The sequence below is a fragment of the Pan troglodytes genome, chromosome 1 (genome assembly GCF_028858775.2).
Source record: "Pan troglodytes isolate AG18354 chromosome 1, NHGRI_mPanTro3-v2.0_pri, whole genome shotgun sequence".
Classification (NCBI taxonomy): Eukaryota; Metazoa; Chordata; class Mammalia; order Primates; family Hominidae; genus Pan; species Pan troglodytes.
Genome location: NC_072398.2, coordinates 163174476 through 163195940, shown reverse-complemented (window position 1 = coordinate 163195940; position 21465 = coordinate 163174476). Strand labels below are relative to the sequence as shown.

Sequence of the window (21465 nt, the reverse complement as noted above, 5' to 3'; positions counted from 1 at the left end):
GGGTGTTTTGATATATAAAACCTCATGGCTACATTCTGAATTTTTACTAAGCATCTGGCATGTTCTGTAGTCTTTTGCCTCTAACTAAAGCCTTAAGGCTTTATTACCTTTAAAAAATGCTTGCACAATTAAGCTAATAAAGACATTGTCTGCCTTATTTGTGGTAGTGGCAGTTTTTCTCCCCTCCAGTTGTATCTGAATAAGGCTGGCTCAGATTTCAATGCCAAGTAGTTTGCCACACAACTTTTGTTGTATGGTTCCACGCAGTTTGGGCCTAGCAGTCACAGAAAACACTGTGGAATATTAAGACAACTACTTGGAAGAGACTAGAAGGGAGTTCAGGCCCCTTCTGCCAGGAGTCTCCAATATATTTGGGTTTTCTGGCTGCCTGGCCAGTATTGGTGCTTTTCAGAAGAGCAGTGTTTCCTTCATGAATGAAACCCATTTATCATGACACACTCAGTGGACAGAGTTAGCTCCCAGGGGACAGTCATTCTCCCAGCCTCTGACATTTTCCCAGTGTGACAGTGAATACCACCCCACAGAGACCAATGTCACTCTGTGAATTCCACCTTGGACTCTTAGCAAACCTCAGCTTCAGAGAGTTCAGTCAACTGGAAATTGTCTCCTGTGTCTTTTCTCCTTTTCTTAAAGCATAATCTTTCTGGATCTTTTATATATAAGACTTAGGAATCATTGTGTAAAAATAGGATATTCTTAATCCTGACTCATTTGAGAAATAAGTCAGACTCAGCTTAGTTCAAAGATCTGGTCAAATTCTAACATTAGTGATAACATAAATAGAAAACACAGATGGGTATCAGTTCTGCCCTTTTAACTCTTTAATAAATAAAATGCAATAAATCATCTGCAAGTCTTGGTGAACTTTGATTTCCATGTATTTCTTCAAAGCTTAAAAATGTTGATCTTTGTGATGTGAAATCCTATTCAATTGTTTGGGAATTTAGCTTGTTAGGTGGTTTGTCCAAAAGAAGAAAACGGTAGATATCAAATACTAAGTATTTGGTCATTCAAGTCAAGCACTTTGATTTTTTTTTTTTTTAAACTACAAATCTGGCCTCCTAGAATGTTGTGCTTGTGCAGTTTAACTCTGGACTTAATTCCACTGCAGTCTGCATCCCTCTCGGGCTGTGCAAGTGGCTTTCTTCCGCTGTTCTCTGAATAATGAACTTGGGAAGAGCCAACATAAACCCCACACTGGTGACATTCTGAACGACCCCCAAATTCCTGCACTCTTTTACAAAGCTTCACTGCCAGCCCACCTCCCTGTCCCCTCCTTCCTCAAACACTGTTTCACATGTTTTTCTCTTCACTCACTTTGTTGGGGAAGTATTTTGTTAACAGTTCTTTGACCAGTTTCAGCACACAGTTTCTGGCATTAGTCACTGTTGCAGCTTTTTAGAGGCCCACCACTGACTCCAGAAAATATTTCTCTATTTGAATTCGTTTACTCTTTTCTTTTGCCATCCAAAACGGAGGAGGGGGGATAAACTCTCATAGAGAGACATAACAGGCACAAAAACCTTTCTCCTCAGCATAAACAGAATCTTAAGGCACCAAATGGGGGCTCGCAAATCCTGAATCCCTTAACCCAGATAATAAAGTCTTACAAGTAAACCATATCCACTAAACTTTAATGTCTGCTTTTGCTTCCCGCTTATTACTTTTGTGAAAATGTGGCCAACCTAAGGTTGTCCATCCACCAGAGAGTCCTCAACATCTCCTTGCTAGCAGAACCTGGGCTTGTTGGAATAGAGACCCTGTGAGCTCAGGAGAGATGAGAGCTGTAGTTTAAGGGTGGGTCCTTGCCCTGCTCACTCCAATGAGGCCTGAGGGGAGATGACAGGAGAATGCTGGGGAAGGATTCTGCTTCCTCACAAAAGCCAGGGGTAGTGTGATCCATGCCTCCTTGATTCCCAACTTTGAAACTGGTCATGAGGCACAGAACCGTGACGGCCACTTGCTGACCACGAGAAAGCATGTCTCAATTTAAAAAACTTAATACAATAAAGACGGTGGATCACAGAGATGAAAAGAGCATAGGTCTTTCATGGCAAACAGCAGAAGCAGCTGCCTCCTCTAAGCTTTATGAAGATGTGGAGAAACAACTCCCTACTTGTTAGGGCCAAATTAGTTCAGCTTTTCTGTTACTTATAGTCTTGATATATATAAGATGACAAAAGAAAGGCTTAAGGCTTCTTAATTTGGTCTCCTCTAACGTAGAATTGAGAAAATTTTTGTTTAGCAAACTTCAAGCTTATAGGGAAAGTATGACTTGCTCCAGCTATATTTATATCATTTAGCACAGAGGCCCTTCGGCTTTCTCAATCCAGAGTGGTCGCTCCATCCATCTATCCAACCAACCAACCATCCAACCATCCACCCACCTACCTGACAACCCATTTTTTCTTTTTTTCTAACAACAACCAACTGCTGAGGCAGGCATTTCACTAAGCACTGTGGATACAAAAAACCCAAAGTACAGAAAATACGATACCCATTTTAGAGATAAGGACACAGGGGTACAGGGTTTCAATGTTTTTCCTAGAACCTAGTCTACAAGTGTAGAGTTAGGATTCAAATCTAGGATGTGTGAATTCAAAGGCCTTGCGCTTTTTACTATCCCATGCAGCTTCAAACAGTAATCTCTTTGTTGGCCTGATTTGGAAACAACAAAAACTGCACTGCTTTTTAATATCCTGCAATTTTGACCGTTCCCAACCCTGCCATCCGCAGTTAGTTACACTGCACCTTTTCTTGACATTTGATGTACCCAGACCAAAGGTCCACTTTCCACCTAGAAGTCTGACGGACACCATGCCTGCAAGATGGCAGCCCACCATGATGATCTCTTTTTCAACCGCACGCACCTTGCCTCTGCAGGCTGCTGTCTGAACTGCGAGTCAGAGACCTTTTCTACCTTGCTTACCTGTGTTGAGTACACTCTGTGGCACTCACTAGGTCGTCCATACATATCTGCTGATTAAATGTATGAGAAAAAATAAGCCAAAGAATAAGATGCTGTCTCAGGAAATCCTGAATGCCAGTTCTCAGGACTCTTAATTTAATGAGTTGGTATCACTTCAAAAACCTTGGCAGAGAGTCCCATTCCAGAAGGTGTTTAATAAGCTGCTGACTAAGCTCTCTGGACACAAGGTTTATAGCAAATATGTTCTCATCTGTGAAACGCTGGAAACAACCCAAATATCCAGTATTTGGATGAAAAGTTGAACCAATGGCCACTTATCAGCACAGGAGTTTCCTTTATTGCCATTACAAGAAAAAGGATGTGGAGTGTGAGGACACAGGAAAAGGGCAACATGAACCAAGGTCAGATGCAAAGGCAGGCAGACCAACAGAGAATAAATACACTAACTCCAGCTATGCAAAAATATGCACATGGAAACTAAATGGTATGAGAATGTGAAGCTGAACTCACAAGAATACTTTCTCCTACGGGTACAATTAAAATTCAGAATTTAATAATTGAAAACTGGCTCTTCTGTTTAATCTCCATACCCTTCTTATGATCGATGTTATTGAATTCTTATGAAATGCAGGCTCACAATTTAACATGTGACCGATTTAGAAAACCATGCCTTCTATGTGCCTATGATGAAAATAAATGCCCTACTGACAAAAGACATCCATTTATTTGGCAGGCTAAACATATCTATTTATTTGGATTCATTTATTTGTCAGGCTAAACATATACTACATTATCCCCAGTGTCTGAATGCTGTGTATGTGAAAAGCCCGACACACATACTCTTTTCACATTGCACATTCAGATAACCCAGTCTTTCCTTTTCAAGGACAACGATTCCCTGCTGAGACTGGCACACTCAGGATGCTTTCTGCTTGAGGCCTGCATTTCCATACCTTTCTTTTAGCTAACTCTGGTTCGTTAAAGAATTCCTGAACTTGAGTGTACCTTTCTCAAATAATAACAACGAGTACGACTATTTTACTACATACTAGGTATGTCTGTAAGCACTTTCCTATGAGCTCATGTCAATCATGTTTTCCAGTATGACCTCAATACAGAGTGTATGACAGATAGTAGGCACTCAATAAATACGTATTTACTAGTTGGGTTATGCTTTAGTTCATGTAACTCTCATGTCCACATTATAAAAGAAGTATTATAATTATCAGTGTTTCATAGGTGGGGTGCAGATAGGTAAAGTCAATTACTTAATGGCCAATATTTTGCTAAGGTCAATAGAAATGGGGTAGTGTTGTTTATTTTGTGTTGCTATAAAGTAATACTTGAGGCTGGATAATTTATATAAAAAAAGAGGTTTATTGGGCTCACAGTTCTGCAGACTGTACAAGAAGCATAGTGCTGGCATCTGCTTCTGGTTAGCGCCTCAGGAGGCTTCCACTCATGGTGAAAGGCAAAGGGGGAACAGGTGTGTCACTTGGTGAGCCAGACAGCAAGAGAGATGTCAGGTTCTTTTAAACAATCAGCTCTTGCGTGAACTAATAAAGTGAGAACTCACTCATTACCATGCGGAGGGCACCAAGTTATTTATGAGGGATCTGCTGCCATGACCCAAACATCTCCCCCTAGGCCCCACCTCCAACATTGGGGATCACATTTTAACATGAGATTTGGAGGGGACAAACATCCAAACTAAATCAGATAGTCAGCTTCCTACCTCAGCTAACCACATTTCAATCCCTGGCTCATTCTCAATGGGATTATACCGTCATGAGTTAAAAATTAAGTGATAAAACACAGACAATCATGCTCATCAGAATAAGTTCCAAAATTATTTTTCTACTCATACCTAACTTGTCCTGCCATTAAGATACAGGTTCTTGAAAGGCAGAGACCCCCTGCCCTTTGTATGTCAATGGAAGGTGGAAATACTCTCCCAAAATGCTTCACCAAGTACCACACAAGACCATTCAGAAGCAAGAAGTCCCGTAGCTTGTTGAACACTGAGATTCAAAGTCAGGCAGCACAAAACCATAAATTAAATCACTTGTGAAAGCCAAACAACTCAAGTATGAACTACACAAAAATAAAATGTAACCCTCCACACTCACTCCATAGAAGACAACTAGCAGTGTGCAGCTTAGGGAAAACAGTCCCTTGCTGTGATAGTTCTGACTTTTGAAAAATCCCAACTTATTTCAATCAAATGATTCCCAGTTAAACTCTCTACACTTTGCCAGAAGAGGTTCTGACCTAGAAAATAGGATGGGAAATGGAAAAAATAACCATCAGTCCAATTCCAGTCAACCAGGGCACGACATACCCATATCATGGCGGGCACATAGCATTTAACGCGAGAACCATCCCCTCGGAGCCAAGATCTTCCTCAGGTGACTGCACCGGCCAGGCTTATCAATTTCTATTGTAAACAGGGCTGAGGTGACACGCGTCTCCACTGGCACCACTGGATGACCACGGCGGTCTTGAAACCAGCCTCTTTGGCTCAAATGCCCTTTCCTCAGATCCATCCTACTAATTAAACTAGCCCACCCTTGCCCAAACTCCATTTTTGCTCCCATGTTCAAGAACTTATAGGAGGTTCCTTTCACTTTCTGCCTCAGTCTGCCCTCTCCTGTTTGCTTTCCAATGCCCTACACCAAGGGTCCCCAACTCCCAGGCATGGACTGGTCTGTTTGTGGCCTGTTAGGAACTGGGCTGCACAGCACGAGGTGAGCGGCAGGAAGCAAGCAGTACCACCTGAACTCTGCTTCCTGTGGACTCAGCGGCAGCATCAATTTCTTAGGAAGCACGAACCCTATGGTGAACTGCGCATGCGCAGAGTCTAGGCTGTACACTCCTTATGAGAATCTAACTTAACGCCTGATGATCTGAGGTGGAACAGTTTCATCCCCAACCCCTCTGTGACCACCAGCCATGGAAAAACCGTCTTCCACGAAACTGGTCCCTGGTGCCAAAAAGGTTGGGGACCACTGATGTATTGAAATATTTTTAGAGAAATGGAAGAGAAAAAGGTCAGACAGAAATTATGATGTATTTCCATAAAGTTACCCTGTCTTCCTGCCTCCCCATCCCCCTCTGCCACCCCGAGACAGCGAGACAAACCCCTCCCCTTCCTCCTTCTCCTCAGCCTACCCAGTGTGAATATGATGAGGAGGAAGACCTTTATGATGATCCACTTCCACTTAATAAACAGTAAATCTGGCTGGGCACGGTGACCCACGCCTGTAATCCCAGCACTTTGGTTGGCTGAGGTGGGTGGATCACAAGGTCAGGAGATCGAGACCATCCTGGCCAACATAGTGAAAGCCCGTCTCTACTAAAATACAAAAAATTAGCTGGGTGTGGTGGCACGAGCCTGTAGTCCCAGCTACTCGGGAGGCTGAGGCAGAGGAATGGCTTGAACCCGGGAGGTGGAGGTTGCAGTGAGCCGAGATCATGCCACTGCACTCCAGCCTGGCGGCAGAGCAAGGCTCAGTCTCACAAAAATAAATAAATAAATAAATAAATAAATAGTCAATATATTTTCTCCTCATGCTTTTCTTAATACGTTTCTCTAGCTTACTTTAGTCTAAGAATGCATTATGTAATATATATAACATACAAAATGTGTGTTAAGTGACTGTATATGTTATTAATAAGGCTTGTCAACAGCAGGCTATTAATAGTAATGTTTTTGAAGAGCCAAAAGTTACACATACATTTTCGATTGCATGGGGGTTGTAACCACTAAACTCTGTGTTGTTCGAGGGTCAACTATAGTTAGGAACGTGGCTACCCATTTTTACCAAATAGTCTGAGTCTGCTTCCCTTAGCAGAAACTGGGCCTTTTAAGAGGGGGCTATAAGGCATGGCAGACATGTTTATTTGTCTCTCCAGGGAACTGCTCTTCTTCACATCTTTACTGTACTTAGGATAATAAATCCCCAGGCTTGGCCATAAACAGCAGCGCATTGTATAGTATTCTACAATCATTTCATGTTTATTTGTCCTGACTTTGTATCTATTTAGGTAGTGCCAATGAACCCAGACCACAGTCACGTTCATGGATAAACTTTGCTAGAGGACTTAGTTTTCACGTGTATACCAGCAACTAGAACTGTTTACAGATAGTTCTATTATAGTACTTCTCAAACTTTTTGGTCTCAGGGCCCTAAAAAATTGATAATCCCAAAAAGCTTTCAATTACTAGCTTAATCTGACATATACTGTTAGAAATTGAAACTGAGAAATTAAAAAATACTTATTAATCCATTAAAATATAATAGTAATAAATTCATTAGATCTTGGCAAAAACATTTATAAAAACAATGTTTTCCAAAACAGAAGAAATTTTAGTGAAAATTGTTTTACAGTTTTGTAAATCTCTTTAATTTCAATTCTCTTTGCACACCTTTTTAATAGGAGACAGCTGGTTTTTTTTGGTTTCTGCTTCTACATCCAATTTTTGTGATATGTTGTTGTAGTTTTAGTGTATGAAGAGTCTGGCCTCACACAGATACAGATGAAAAGTCTTTTAAGGTATGTGTGGATATTCTTCTTTGAAACTAAACCAAAACTTGATAAGTAGTGGCTTCTTACAGGCTGGCTGAAATCCTTTCAATGAACTTCCCGTATTCTGCTATATTAAAATTGATTAGTCTCTCTTGCATTGGAACAGAACTTTAACCCATGCAGAGTTTTTAACATCACACATTGTTCACTGAAAAATATTGGTTCACTGAATTATACAGGTTTTCCAAATGTTGACACATTACATTATACAATATTGAAAATGTACTCATTAACGTCATCCCTGATCTCATCAGCAAAGTCGAAATATGGGGAAGTGGTCAAGCTCATGGTGGCAGATACAAGTATTCCCAAATTCCAAGTTTGGCTTGAATTTTTATTATTTTAGCAATAAATATAATCATTTTTCTTGAAGTGACAGACTATTCTTTTTTGAGAAAATGTCTGCCAAATATCCAAGTCTGAATAATCAGAGCTTGTCAGACATTCTTTCAAGTAAAAGTAGTGTCAGGTGAAAAGATGGCTAGTTCAACTTGCAATTGAAATAATCACACAAGCATTTTTCCTTGAGACATACTTTATTACCAGCAGAAGAGCTTTAGTTTCCTTATTATGTCACAGATAATTTTTTAAATGTGCTCTCAAAATTATGAGACTTAATTTTTACTGCTTCAAGGACATTCTTAAGTGAAAATGGCATTTTGGTTTTTTTGAGTGTGTGATGATAAGGGATATTACTACTGCCTTGTTTAATTAGCAGTTTTATCCACCTCTGTTTTTGTAACATCATTCCAAATGTCAACACAATGAAAACATCAAATAATATCTTAATATGATTTTAAACTTGACCTTGTGAACTCCTTGAAAGGATCATGGAGACCCCTAGGGTCTATGTACCACACATTGAAAACACTGTTTTAAAAAGTGTTTAATAAATGTTCTTGAATATCTCAATAAACAAATGTAACTTCATATTATGGAGGGAGGTTCTGGAAAGGTCTAGGAGACCTTTTCGTTTGAGCCACCAAGACTATACTGGATGTTTAAAGGTAAAGGAGGTTAGGAGGAGCACAAGACAAAGCAAAGAGCCAGAAATGGGCAGGAAACTTTCCTAGGCAGAACAGAGAAGCACAACCTCAGTTGAGTAGCGTCTTTCACACAGCCAGGTGTACTATGTGCAAATTACCTGTCGCTTCCTCAAAACGGTCCCAGAAGATGGGTCTTATCATCCTCACCTATGCATCCCTGCCAAGGAAGGCAGGGATCATGCCCGTTTTCTTCACTCATGAATATGTGGAACTCTCACACAGTGGTCAGCACATGGAAAGCACACAATAAATATTCACTGAATGAATATATGAATGAGGCTCAGAGAAATGAATTATCTGTTCAAGGTCACATAGCTAGGAAGTGGTGGCCACAGGATTGAACCCAGGTCTTTGGGCACCAAATCCCATGCGCTTCCCTACATGCTGATTTCTTCAAAGTGATAGAAACTCAGGCCATACAGTGGGAGGCTTGGATGTTGGTGCAGTTAGTCTATGAACCAAGAAGTTTTTATAAAGACGGTAACATGAGTACATTCGTGCTGTCGAAAGATTATACCCAGCGATACCTGGGATGGCTTGGAGTGGAGAACAAAAGGAAGAGGAGAGAGCAATTTGTGTCCTATTTCAGCATTCTCAGTGAAAAAGCCTAACTTGGTGGGGAGTGTCAGACCTCACAGGTTTCCCCAAATTCTCGCTTAACGGTGTGAATTTGGAGAAATTACCTTTCCTGTATGATTATTACGTTCCGTATCTGCAGAATGGGATGATAATAATCTATAATTTTATAGAGTTGTTGTGAGGTTTAAATGAAAAAATGTATACAAGACAACCAGCATCGTTCTTCGCTCAATAAATTTTGCCTATAAAAAAGTGGAAGAAAAGGGAGGAAGGAAGGGAAGGGGGAAGGAAAAAAGAAGGAAGGGGGGTGAGGAAGAAAAAGGAGGGAGGTACAGAGGAGGAAATATGGCTGAGGGAAGGAAATATCTGTGGAATGCCTGGGTGAACCTGGGCAGTGCCAGAGGGAGAGCAAATCTATAAGCCCTGCTTGTGGTTTCTTGACCAGAGAATGAGAAAAAGGCATTAGATCATTTCATGATTTCAAGCCTGGGTGACCAGAGGAATGAACTCATATGAAGGGGCCAAGGAGGCTGGTACTGTAGCTACCAAAGGGCAAAGACCTGGAGGTTCTCTGCAGGGAAGGAATGGATGAAGGAAGAAGGGCACAGGGTGAAGGATCAATATTGTTTGCAGGACATGTGATATTGCAAATTAGGGCAAATGGAAAAATGAGAGAAAACAGGATCTGAGAAACAAAAAGGACGCACCTACTTAAAACCATTTAATTGGTTCCAAACCCTTGTCGGCCAGGCACATATTGGCTCTACAGCCCCATCTCCAGCCAGCCACTCCTGCTGCTCTGCCAAACTTGAGATTTCATGCTTTCAGGCTCCAGACTTCTGCATGCTCTGCTCTCACTGCCTCTTTCTCAGAAGCAAAGTTTCTCAAAAAGTGGCACTTGTTATTTTTAAGGTCATATATTAAGATTATGGGAAAACAAAACAAAAAATCATTAGGGAGGGCATCATTTAAGGCCCGGGCTCTCTCACCATCCTGAGGCAGTAGTGTCCCAGGCTACCTCTCTTCGCTCTGCTGCTGCATCCTCTATGCCCCAGCACACACACACTACCCTCTGCCCCTGTCTAGACAGCCTCAGTTCATTCCTTTCTCAGGGCTCCCACTGGACTTTGCTCCTGCCCACCACTCCCTGGTTGGTTTCCTGCTATAGCAAAGCTGGGTGTCTCTCTCTCTCCCTACACATGACCCTTGTCCTGGACATCTCTGCACACAGCAGACGCTCAGTCCCTGTTGTATGGTTGATGAAGCCAGGAAAACAGACATGAAGCCATAACAGAAGCAGCAGCAAGAGGAGCTAAGAGGTGTTAAGAGAGACCAAGAATGATAAAGTCCAGAAAAAGCTAGTGCATTTCGCAAAGAAAACACTGGTGGGGGTCTAACGTGGGCATTCTCCTTGGAGGGACATTGCCCCCACTAGGGAGTAGGAGCTGGTTCTCAGGGGATACAAGTAAAACATTTCTTAGATTACATTGGTCTATGGCCCTCCAAAGCTCAATCCTACATCCCCAAAATTTTATTCCTTGATATTTATCCCATTAGGGAGAAAATTTTAATTTAAAGTTAGTTGGTTGGGCACAGTGGCTCATGCCTATAATCCCAGCACTTTGGAAGCCTGAGACAGGAGGATTGCTTGAGGCTGGGAGTTCAAGACCAGCCTAGACAACATAGTGAGACCTCATCTCTATAAATTAAAAAAAAATTTTTTTTAAGTTAATTTATCTTAATGTTTCTCCTTATATGGTGACAATGAAAAGAAGGTTGAGAAGCACTGATCTGGAGGAAGGTGATTCGGTAAAAGGGGTGAGAGAACAGCAGCCTGGAAGGACTGACTGCAGAAGCAAATCACGAGGAAACAGTGGTGACAATGACTTTTCTCCCTTTCTTCATGGGTGAGCCTCCTGTGCCATATCTATAATGAGTGTGTACAACATATCAGGTCCTGTGTTAAGTGCTTTGCGAGCATTATTTTACTTTTATCTTCACAACAACCTTACGAAGTTATGTTCCCTTTTTAGAGATGCTTAGAAAATGTAGATAACATATCCAATGTCCCATAACTAGTCAGTGGTAAATGATGCAAGATGAATACTTAGCACAAGTCTGACACAGGGTAAGGGTTTAATTATCATAACCATGAGCAGAGGAGGCAGGCCTGAACACATCTGTTAGAGGAGGGAATGACGTTTCTGCTACACAGCAAGTGTACCAGCAAAACAAAACAAAACAAAACAAGCCCACGTTATTTGAATGAAACAGCAGTGAAGCAAAAAACGTGCAACTGGAAAGGAGATGATGGTGGGTAAGGAATCTAGACAACAGGATGGATGGAGTCCAGGCAGAACGGCTGGCTTTGGCAAACAAGAGAGAAAGAAGAGGGATAGGTAGAAGCTGAGAAAGCAGGTTAAAGGTTGTGGGCAAGAGATGAGGGCAGGGCCTCAGTAGAGAGCAGGAGGGAAGAAATCCTGTTCCCACTGGGGCCCTGCAGCTGAGGTCACATGGCATGAATTCCTGGTGGAATTAAGCAACATGATAGTATTACTTTCTCCAGTAACCTCTTCAAATAAAAACCAGTTAATTAATATTATGCCTTCTTACTTCCCACTGACCCTAGACTTAGAAAAGGCAACCAAAGTGCTTTAGTGAAATAATTCCCCATCTTTTCTAGTTATGAAGACAACTTCGTGCCATTAGAAACAAAAACCAAAAACTTTCCAAGCACTCAGCTGGAGAAGCTGTACTTTCAGCGTGCACTGAGAAAATGCTAGGTGCACATTAACTCTGTCCAGTTGAGACAACTGATATGACTCCATAGTGTCTTTATCATAAAAATGCATTTGAAAAATAAACATTTAGCCAGTTGGGCAAGCAAGGAGTTTAGTTGTTGTCACTCGCTCCTAACAACTAAAAAGCTGAACAAATGGAAAAACCAACAACTCTTCTTGGATGCAGTAGAGAAGTAAAGTGACAGGGCAAACCACTGCCCCAAAAGTTGGAGAGATAGGCAGGTAGACACAGAAAATCATAGTATACAGGAATAGAAACCTTCAAGCAGAAGCCTGCGTAGGAACCAGCACCAAGATGGAAAAACCTGAGCTGTAACCAACAAATTGCTAGAGACTTAGTGTGGACAAGTCAGGGAGTTAAAAACTTCAGGGGAATCTAGTAATGGGGGAAGGGGAAGACATATGTTTGTGAGTTTTACCTCTAGAAGCTCTCTCAGGTCCTCACTGAATGGGGAAGAAAAACCCCCTCATGCTTCCAGCAGGGGGAGGGTGAAAAAAGCATTTTGAAATATACCAGAACATTCTATTCTTCTTAATATGGACTGCCCTCAGAGGAAACTATTTTTCCAGAGCCTAATCTGTTTGGGTTTTATCAGAGCCTAACTTATCTGGGGAAAAGAAATACCCAACTCCAGCACTCTCCTGTTACCCTGTCCCACCTAAGGGAAGAAAAAATACTGGGCAGCACTTGTGAGTTCATAGTCCTGGATGCAAGACTCATCTAAAGCCTCAGATCTAACCACAGAGGTACAGAACACTTCTGTTATCCCACACTTCACCTCCATGTTCCTAAAAGCCTATTTATCACATTTCCTTCATCTGGTACATCATGTCTGCCTTTCATTCAAATTACAAGGCATACTAAAAGACAAAAAACACTGAAGGAACCAAACAAGCATCAGAACCAGAATCAGAAATTGCAGGAATGCTGAATAATCAGACCAGGAATTTTTTAAATTTAAGATTAATAAGCTAAGGGCTTTAATGGAAAAAGTAGGCAACATGCAAGAACAGATGAATAATGTAAGTAGAAATATGGAAATTCTAAGAATTTTAAAAGACAGAAATAAAGAATGCCTTTGATAAGTTCATTAGTAGACTGAACAGGGCTGAGGAAAGAATCTCCAGGCTTGAAGATACGACAACAGAAACTCAAAATATGAAAAGCAAAGAGAAAAAACATGAAAAGAAGCAAAACAGAATAAGGATTATGGCATGTCTACAAAAGGTGTAACATACATGTAACAAGAATGCTAGAAAAATAAGGACAGAAGAAACAGAAGCACTATCTGAGGCAATAGTGACTGAAAATTCCCCCAAATTAATGTCAGACACCAAACCACAGAATTCAGAAAGCTCAGAAACACCAATCAGAATAAATACTTAAAAAAAAAAAACCTAGGCATAACATATTCCAACCTCAGAAAATCAAAGATAAAAACTTTTGAAAGACAAAAGAAAAAAAAAAATCTTACCCATCCAGGACCAAGGATAAGTACATTGACTTCTCAGAATTCATGTAATAAGCAAGAGAGTGGAATGAATCATATAAAGTATTGAGAGAAAAAAAACGAACCTAGAATTACATACCCTGAAAAATTATCCTTCAAAAATAAAAGAGAAATAAAAATGTTCTCAGATAAAAAAAAACTGAGGGAATCTGGTGCCAGTAGACCTGCCTTGTAAGAAATGTTAAAAGAAGTTCTTCAGAGTGAGGGAAAATGATATAGGTCAGAAACTCAGATCTACATAAAGAAAGAAAGCAAGCATCAGAGAATGCATAAGTGAAGAATGCATAAGTGAATTTTAATTGATTTAACAGATAATACTTTGATTAAAAAATAGCAACAATATATCCAATGATATATGTTTATGTGCATACATACAATTGATCCTGGAACAACACAGGTTTGAACTGAGAAGGTCCACTTCTACTTGGATTTTTTTCAAACAAGGATGGAAAATACAATATTTAATATTTACGGGATGTGAAACCCACATATATGGAGGGCCAACTTTCCATATGTGTGCGTTCCACAGGGCCAACTGTGGGACTTAAGTATGTACAGATTTTGGTTGCATGCAGGGCAGAGGGGATGGTCCTGGAACCAATCCCCTGTGTATACCACGGGATGACTGTAAAGGGATAGAGAAAGACATACCATGCTAAAACTAACAGAGAAAACAGGAGTAGCTATAAATTTCAGACAGAGCTGACAAGGAAAGTTACTAGGAATAAAGACAGGCATCACATAATGATAAAGGGGTCAATTCTCCAATACAACATAACAATATTTGTCATGTATGCACCTAAGAACAGAGTATCAAAATAAGCTAGGTAAAAAACTAATAGAACTTAAAAGACAAATAGATCAATCCACCATTATAATTGGAGATTTCAATGCCCTTCTATCAGAAATAGACAGATCTATAAGGCAGACAATCATTAAAGCCAACAGTTGAACTTAATGGCACTACCCATCAATTGGATATAATTGACTTCTATAGACTACTTCATCCAACAACAACAGAATATACATTCTTTTAAAGTTCACATGGAACAGTCACTAACAGAGACCACACACTGGGCCATAAAAAAAACCTTAACAAATTTAAAAGAATATAAACCATACAATGTCTGCTTTTAGACAACAATGAAATTAAGCTAGAATTCAATAACAGAAAGATAACTTGAAAATCTCAAAATACCTAGAGATTAAACAACACACTTCTATAAAATACATGAGTCAAGGAAGAAATCTGAAATTTAAAAATATTTTGAACTAAATAAAAATGAAAATACACCTAATCAAAACTTATGGGCTGAAGCAAAAGCAGTGCTTAGAGGGAAATTTACAGCATTAAATGCATATATCAGAAAAAAAGAAAGATCTAAAACCAGTAATTTAAGCTTCCACCTTAAGAAACTAGAAAAAATAAATTAAATTCAAATTAAGCATGGGCAAAGATTAATATACAAAGAAAAATAAAATAAAAAAATTCAAATTAAAGAAAAAAATCAAAGCAAAAAAAATCAATGAAATTAAACAGAAAAAAAAAATTGAGAAAAATCAATGAAACCAAAAGCTGTTTCTCTGACAAGGTCAATAAAATTGATAAACATCTAGTGAGTCTGAGAAAAAAAGAAAGAAGACAAATTACCAATATTAGATATAAATGAGGGGACACTACTACAGATCCCATATACATTAAAAGGCTAATAAGGGAATAAATGCACAATCTATGTACACAAATTTGATAACCCAGATGAAATGGACATACTCCTTGAAAGATACAATCTGCCAACATTCACAAATCTCAAAAGATTTCTCAAAATAATCTCAGATAATCTCAAAGATAATCTCAAGATTTCTCAGATAATCTCAAAAGGCCTATTTATATTAATGAAATTGAATCAATAATTAATAACTGTTCAAAACAGAAAGCACCAAGTTCAGATGGATTCACTTGTGAATTCTTCTAAACACTTAAGGATGAAATTATAACAATTCTCTAGAATCTCTTGCAGAAGACAGAAGCAGACAGAATACATCCTAACTCATTCTATGAGGCTAACACTACCCTAAGACCAAAACCAGATAAAGACATTACGAGAAAAGAGTATCTCTCATGAATGAAGATGCAAAAATCCTCAATAAAGTATTAACAAACTGAATCCAACAATGTAAAAAAGAATTACACACTGCTACCAAAGCGGTTTTACCTCAGGGTAAGTAAGGCTGGTTTAATATTTGAAAATCAATTAATGGAATCCATCCCACCAACAGGCTGAAAAAGAAAAGTCACATGATCGTATCAACAGATGCAGAAAAAGCACTTGACAAAATCCAACATCTATTCATGATTTTTAAAAAAAAAAAACTATGTAAACTAAAAATAGAGGGGAACTTCCTCAACTTGATAAAGAACATCTACAAAATAGCCCATATTTAATAGTGAGTAACTTGGAGCTTTCCTGCTCTATGAGTAGGAAAAAGGCCAAGATGTCCCTCTCATCACTGCTTTTCAACTTTTTGCTGCAATTCCCAGGTAATGCAATAGTAAATAAAAGAAATAAAAGATACACAGATAGGGGAAGAGGAAATAAAACTGCCTTTTTCAAAGATGACATGAACATCTATGTAAACAATCTGAAAAAAACTGACAAAAAGATTCCTGGGACTAGTGAGAAATAATAGCAAGGCTGTAAAATACAAGGTTAACACAGAAAAGTCAACTGCTTTCCTATAGACCAGTCATGAACAAGTGGAATTTGAAATTAGAAACACATTACTATTTATATTAGCACTCCCAAAATGAAATGCTTAGGTATAAATCTAACAACATGTATAAGATCTGTATAAGGAAAACTATAAAATGCTGATGAAATATATCTAAGAAGAACTAAATGAAAGAGAGTCCATGTTCACAGACAGGAAAACACAATATTGTCAAGATGTCAGTTCTCCCTAACTTGACCTATAGATTCAGTGCAATCACAATCAAAATCTCAGAAAATTATTTTATGGATATAAACAAACTGAATCTAAAGTATTACGAAGAAGCAAAAGGCCTAGAATAGCCAACTCAATATTGAAGAACAAAGTTGGAGGACTGACACCACTTGATTTCAAGACTTATTATAAAGCTAGAGAAATTAAGGCAGTGTGGTATTAGTAAAGAAATAGACTAACAGGTCAACGAAACAGAACAGATCCTAGAAACAGACCCACATAGTCACCTGGTCTTTGACAAAGAAGCAAAGGTAATACAGTGGAGCAAAAATAGTATTTTCAACAAATAGTGCCAGAACTGGACATCCACATTCCCTGCCCCCCCCCCCAAAAAGAAAGAATCTAGACACAGACCTATAACCTCCACAAGAATTAAGTCAAAATTGATCACAGAACTAAATGTAAAATACAAAACTAGAAAACTCCTAGAAGAAAACATAGGAGAAAATGTAGATGACCAAGGGTATGGCAATGGCTTTTTACATACAACAGCAAAGGCATGAACCACAAAAGAGAGAATAAGCTACACTTCATTAAAATGAAAACCTTCTTCTCTGCCAAAGACAATGTCAAGAGAATGAGAAGCCACAGACTGGGAGAAAATATTTGCAGAAGACACTTCTGATAAAGGACTGTTATCCAAAATATATATAAAGAACTCTTAAAACTCAAGAATAAGAAAATAATTTGATTGAAAAATGATCAAAAGTGACCTGAAAGTATACCTCACCAAAGAAAACATACAGATGGCAAGTAAGTGTCTGAAAATAGGTTCAATATTACGTCACTGGGGAATTACAAACGAAAACAACGAGATACCACCACACACCTACCAGAATAGCCAAAATCCAAAACACTGATGGCACCAAATGCTGGTGAAGATGTGGAGCAACAGAAACTCTCATTCACTGTGGGAACGCAAAATGGTACATCCACTTTGGAAGACAGTTTGGCAGTTAAAAAAAAAATTAGACATAGTTTTAACCATATAATCCAGTAATCGTACAACTTTGTATTTACCAAAATAAACTGAAGACATATGCCCGAAAATTTGCACATGGATGTTTACAGCTTTGTACATAATTGCCAAAACTCGAAAGAAACCAAAATGTCCTTTAGTAAGTCGGTGGGTAAATAAACTTTGATACATCCATACAATAGAATATTACTCAGTGCTAAAAGGAAATGAGCTATCAAGCCATTAAAAGACACAGAGGAAACTTAAATGCGTATTACTAAGTGAAAGAAGCCAATATGAAAAGGCTACATACTATATGATTCTGACTATTTGACATTCCACTATGGAGACAGTGAAAATATCAGTGGTTGTCAAAGGGTTAGGAGGGAGAGAGGAATGAATAGGCAGAGCACACAGGACTTTTAGGACAGCGAAACTATTTTGTATAATACTACACTGGTGAATACATGTCATCATGTATTAGTCAAAATCCATAGAATGTAGAACACCAAGAGTGAATCCTAATGTAAACTATGAACTTTGGCTGATAATGATGTGTCAACTTAGGTTCATTGATTACAATAAATGTACCACTCTGGTGTGGGATGTGGATAGTGGAGGAGGCTATGCATACGGACAGTGGGTATATAGGAACTCTCTGTACTTTCTGCTCAATTCTGCTGTGAACCTAAAACTGCTATAAAATTTAAAGTTTATTAAAACTAAAAAAAGATTGATTTGTGAGACATTTAGTCTGCCGCAATGTCTGCTTTACATCTGGATTTGCAAACCAATACAATAAATTCTCCCTCCTCCTCCCCACCTTGGACCACAGGTTGGGAATGACAGGTCTACAAGGAAGGCGAGTGGCATTTTGGATATGGAAGGGATCTGGCCTTACCCAGACCTGGTTCTAACTCCAGTTCTGTGATGACCGCAATGATGACTGATGAGTTACTGAAACTCACTATGTCTCAGTTTTATTCTTTGTACACGGGGACGGAAATACTCTAAAAGGTTTTTAGCACCAAATGACACTGAATTTATTACATGTAATACAACAGGTAGTTAGTGTTAACATTTCTGTTTGCTAGAATCAGTGGTTCGACCCCCTGGACCGGCAGCATCAGCATCACCTGGAAACTGGTTAAAAATGCAAATTTTCAAGCTGCAACTCAGGCACATTGAATCCTCTGGTGGTGGGCCCAGCAATCTGTGTTTTAACAGCCCTCCAAGTGATTCTGATGCTCATCAAAATTTGAGAACTGCTGCTCTGAAGTCATAGTTTTCAACTTTCTTTTTTTCTTTATAAGCAGAGGAATCCTTTCTTCAAAACGGATCTTATTCAGAAAGCTGATCCGTGGAACACATACAGTTGAACTGGTTCTGATTGAACTGGGTAGGGAGAGCTCGATGTGCGCCCTCGAGGTCTCACCTGGTTCCCTGCAGCCATCCCCAGGGAACCTCTGGGGCAGGGAAATGCTCTTTGGCCATTAGAGATACTACAATTTTTGGTGGCACCATTGACAGAATTAAAGGACTAACACAACACTAAGCGATTCAACCATAATTACAAGGCAAACCCTGCTGCGGTAAAATAATACTTCCTGAGGTTTCTAGGGGCATCCACAACTAAGCCACTCTGCACTGGGTCACCCTCCAGTACCACATCACTGGCCTGACTTGGCTATCTTACATGCTTGGGACAAAAATTTTCAGAAGTGACATCTGGCTCTCTTTGCAACATCTCTTTGTTACATCTTTGCAACATCTAGCCTCAACTTGATGTTACACTGCCTGTTGCCCAGAGCAAGCTGTACCCTATTCACATCAGGTCAAAAGACCTACTTACTCTGTGGTGTCAAAAACACATTTTATGTTTCAATCAAAGTTTGGTGGCATACTCCTGAAGAGAGCTGAGGCTCAGCAGTAAGCAGTAGACATGCCAGTTGAGAATCACTGTCTAGGAATTAAGTTTGAAAACTACTGATGTAGAGGCTATAACCAAGGAGACAATCATGGGAGGGTTTTTGCTGTATTTGTTTACGGAAGAACATGCAGTGCCAAGTATTCAAATGAAACTTACATAGGCTGACAATAAGTAAAGGAGCCAAAGAAGGAAAATCAAGATAGACAGTCACAGTTCTCAGGAAAAGGGATGTGCTTTGGGTTTCCAGATAAACAGCTGACTATGGAGTAATGGCTTAGGGAATGCCAAGTTAAGCAAGTTATTATAAAAGCTAGCACCCACTGATCAAATCAGTCATCTTTCATCAGTACCATGTCTCCCAGCTCATATTTCATATGGGCTGTGGGTTATTATTTTCTCTACTCTGGCAATGAGGATCTGCTGCAGCTTATTGGAAAAAAAAATCTGTATCAAAACCAAAAATATTTCCAGATACCATAGATTATTAAAAAATAAAGGTTGCAAATGGAGCTCATCTCATTGATTTTCTACTTTGAGCTTCTCCTAATCTGAGAGAGGGCAGAACGGGTGTTAATTTCAGCTGACAGATAAGGACACTGAGGTATGGGCAGACTATGTGCCCTGCTAAAGGTCACTGATAATCACTAGAGAGCCAGGTCTAAAGTCATAATGCTTCAGAATGGAAGAGGCCTCAATGAGCCATCTACTCCACTCATGTCAATTTTACAGAGGAGCTAACTTTCATCTCGAGAGGTAGGAGGGGAGGAGATAAGACTTAGAGTGATTCTCTTGGTTTGGCACAAAGCAGCTGCACAGGAGCCATTCGAAAAGAAGGCCTCTCACTTGGTGAGAATGAGGTAGGAGATAAGGATAAGGCCTTTCCTCCTCCTATATGTCTATAAAAGCTGAGCTACCCAAAATGGTAGCTATATATTAACAAGTTTAATTAAAACTAAATAAAGCAAAATTTAACTCCTAAGTTACAGTAGTCATATTTCATATGCTCAAGAGGCACAAGTGGCTGGTGGCTATGACACCAGACAGACTGAACCTGTCCTTCATTGCAGAACGTTTTGCACAGAGATGCTCTTAAGTACACTCTTCATGACAAGGATATAGTTGCTGGAATGGGCAGCTGGAATCAGGAATCCTGGAGCTGCCACCAATTAGCTATGTGAACTTGGCAAATCTCTGGGCATCCATTTCTTCATTTGTAAAAAGAAGTTAGACTCCATAATGACAATGGCCCCTTTCTGTTGTAACATCCCATAATTCTGTCCCCAAAGCTCCAGATGGCAAGCTCCTGACTGTGGCCACTCTTCTTTCCAAACTGGGCCCTTTATCAAATTAGATCAAGAGAACATGCTCTTGGACTTCATTATTTCCCGTAGAAATGCAGTTGCTGAATAAGAATAGCATCCTCTAATTATTTCAAGGGTCAACATAAGAAATAGCCACAAGAAAAATTTCTCTAAATATTTACCAGGAAGAACCACTTAAGATAGTGAAGAACCTATCCCCAAAGCCCCTCTCGTAAGAACCTACACCTACATGATAAATCTGTTGCAGTTTAGGGCCAGAAAAAAAGTATATTTCTCCAGAAGAATTGGTATGCTTCCTTTTAACCACAGAATGAAAACGACATTGTTCATTATGATTTTTAGGCATCAGTTAGGGCCTAAGCATGGGAGGCCCCTGTTCCAAGGAAACTGGAACAATTCTGTCTCCAGCACAGAGCTCCTGTCTTCCTTGACCCCACTGAAAGTACATTTTCAGCAGAGGCCACACTTAACACTTTTTAAAAGTAGAGTTAAAATGTTAAGTTTTTAAAAATTAAATAGTTCACTGATCCCGCTATACCATACTGTAGAATATAAACATGGAATACGATGAGAATAAAAAAAACATGAACCTCAAATCACTGAGCTAAACAGAATTAATTATACTGGAAGAATTTGCAGAAGGCTGAATTGTGGCAACTTTTGCATCTTTTCCTCCCCCATTATCTCTATCACCTCCTCCAATTAAATTAAGTTCCAATTAATTACAATGGCAAGCATTTATTGAGTATCTAATCTATTCAGTGTCAGGCATAGT

At 39.4% G+C, this 21465-nt stretch overlaps 1 protein-coding gene and 1 long non-coding RNA gene across 6 annotated transcripts in view; one reads left to right on the top strand and one right to left on the bottom strand.

The window, feature by feature from the left end:
• Nucleotides 1-21465, bottom strand: part of GNG12 (G protein subunit gamma 12) — a 130077-nt gene that overhangs the window by 88813 nt on the left and 19799 nt on the right. The window lies entirely within an intron of this gene.
• On the top strand, nucleotides 5844-11072 carry LOC107967042 (uncharacterized). The gene is made up of 3 exons (XR_001707208.3): nucleotides 5844-6000; nucleotides 7391-7507; nucleotides 10938-11072. It is a non-coding gene; the product is annotated as an uncharacterized LOC107967042 (long non-coding RNA).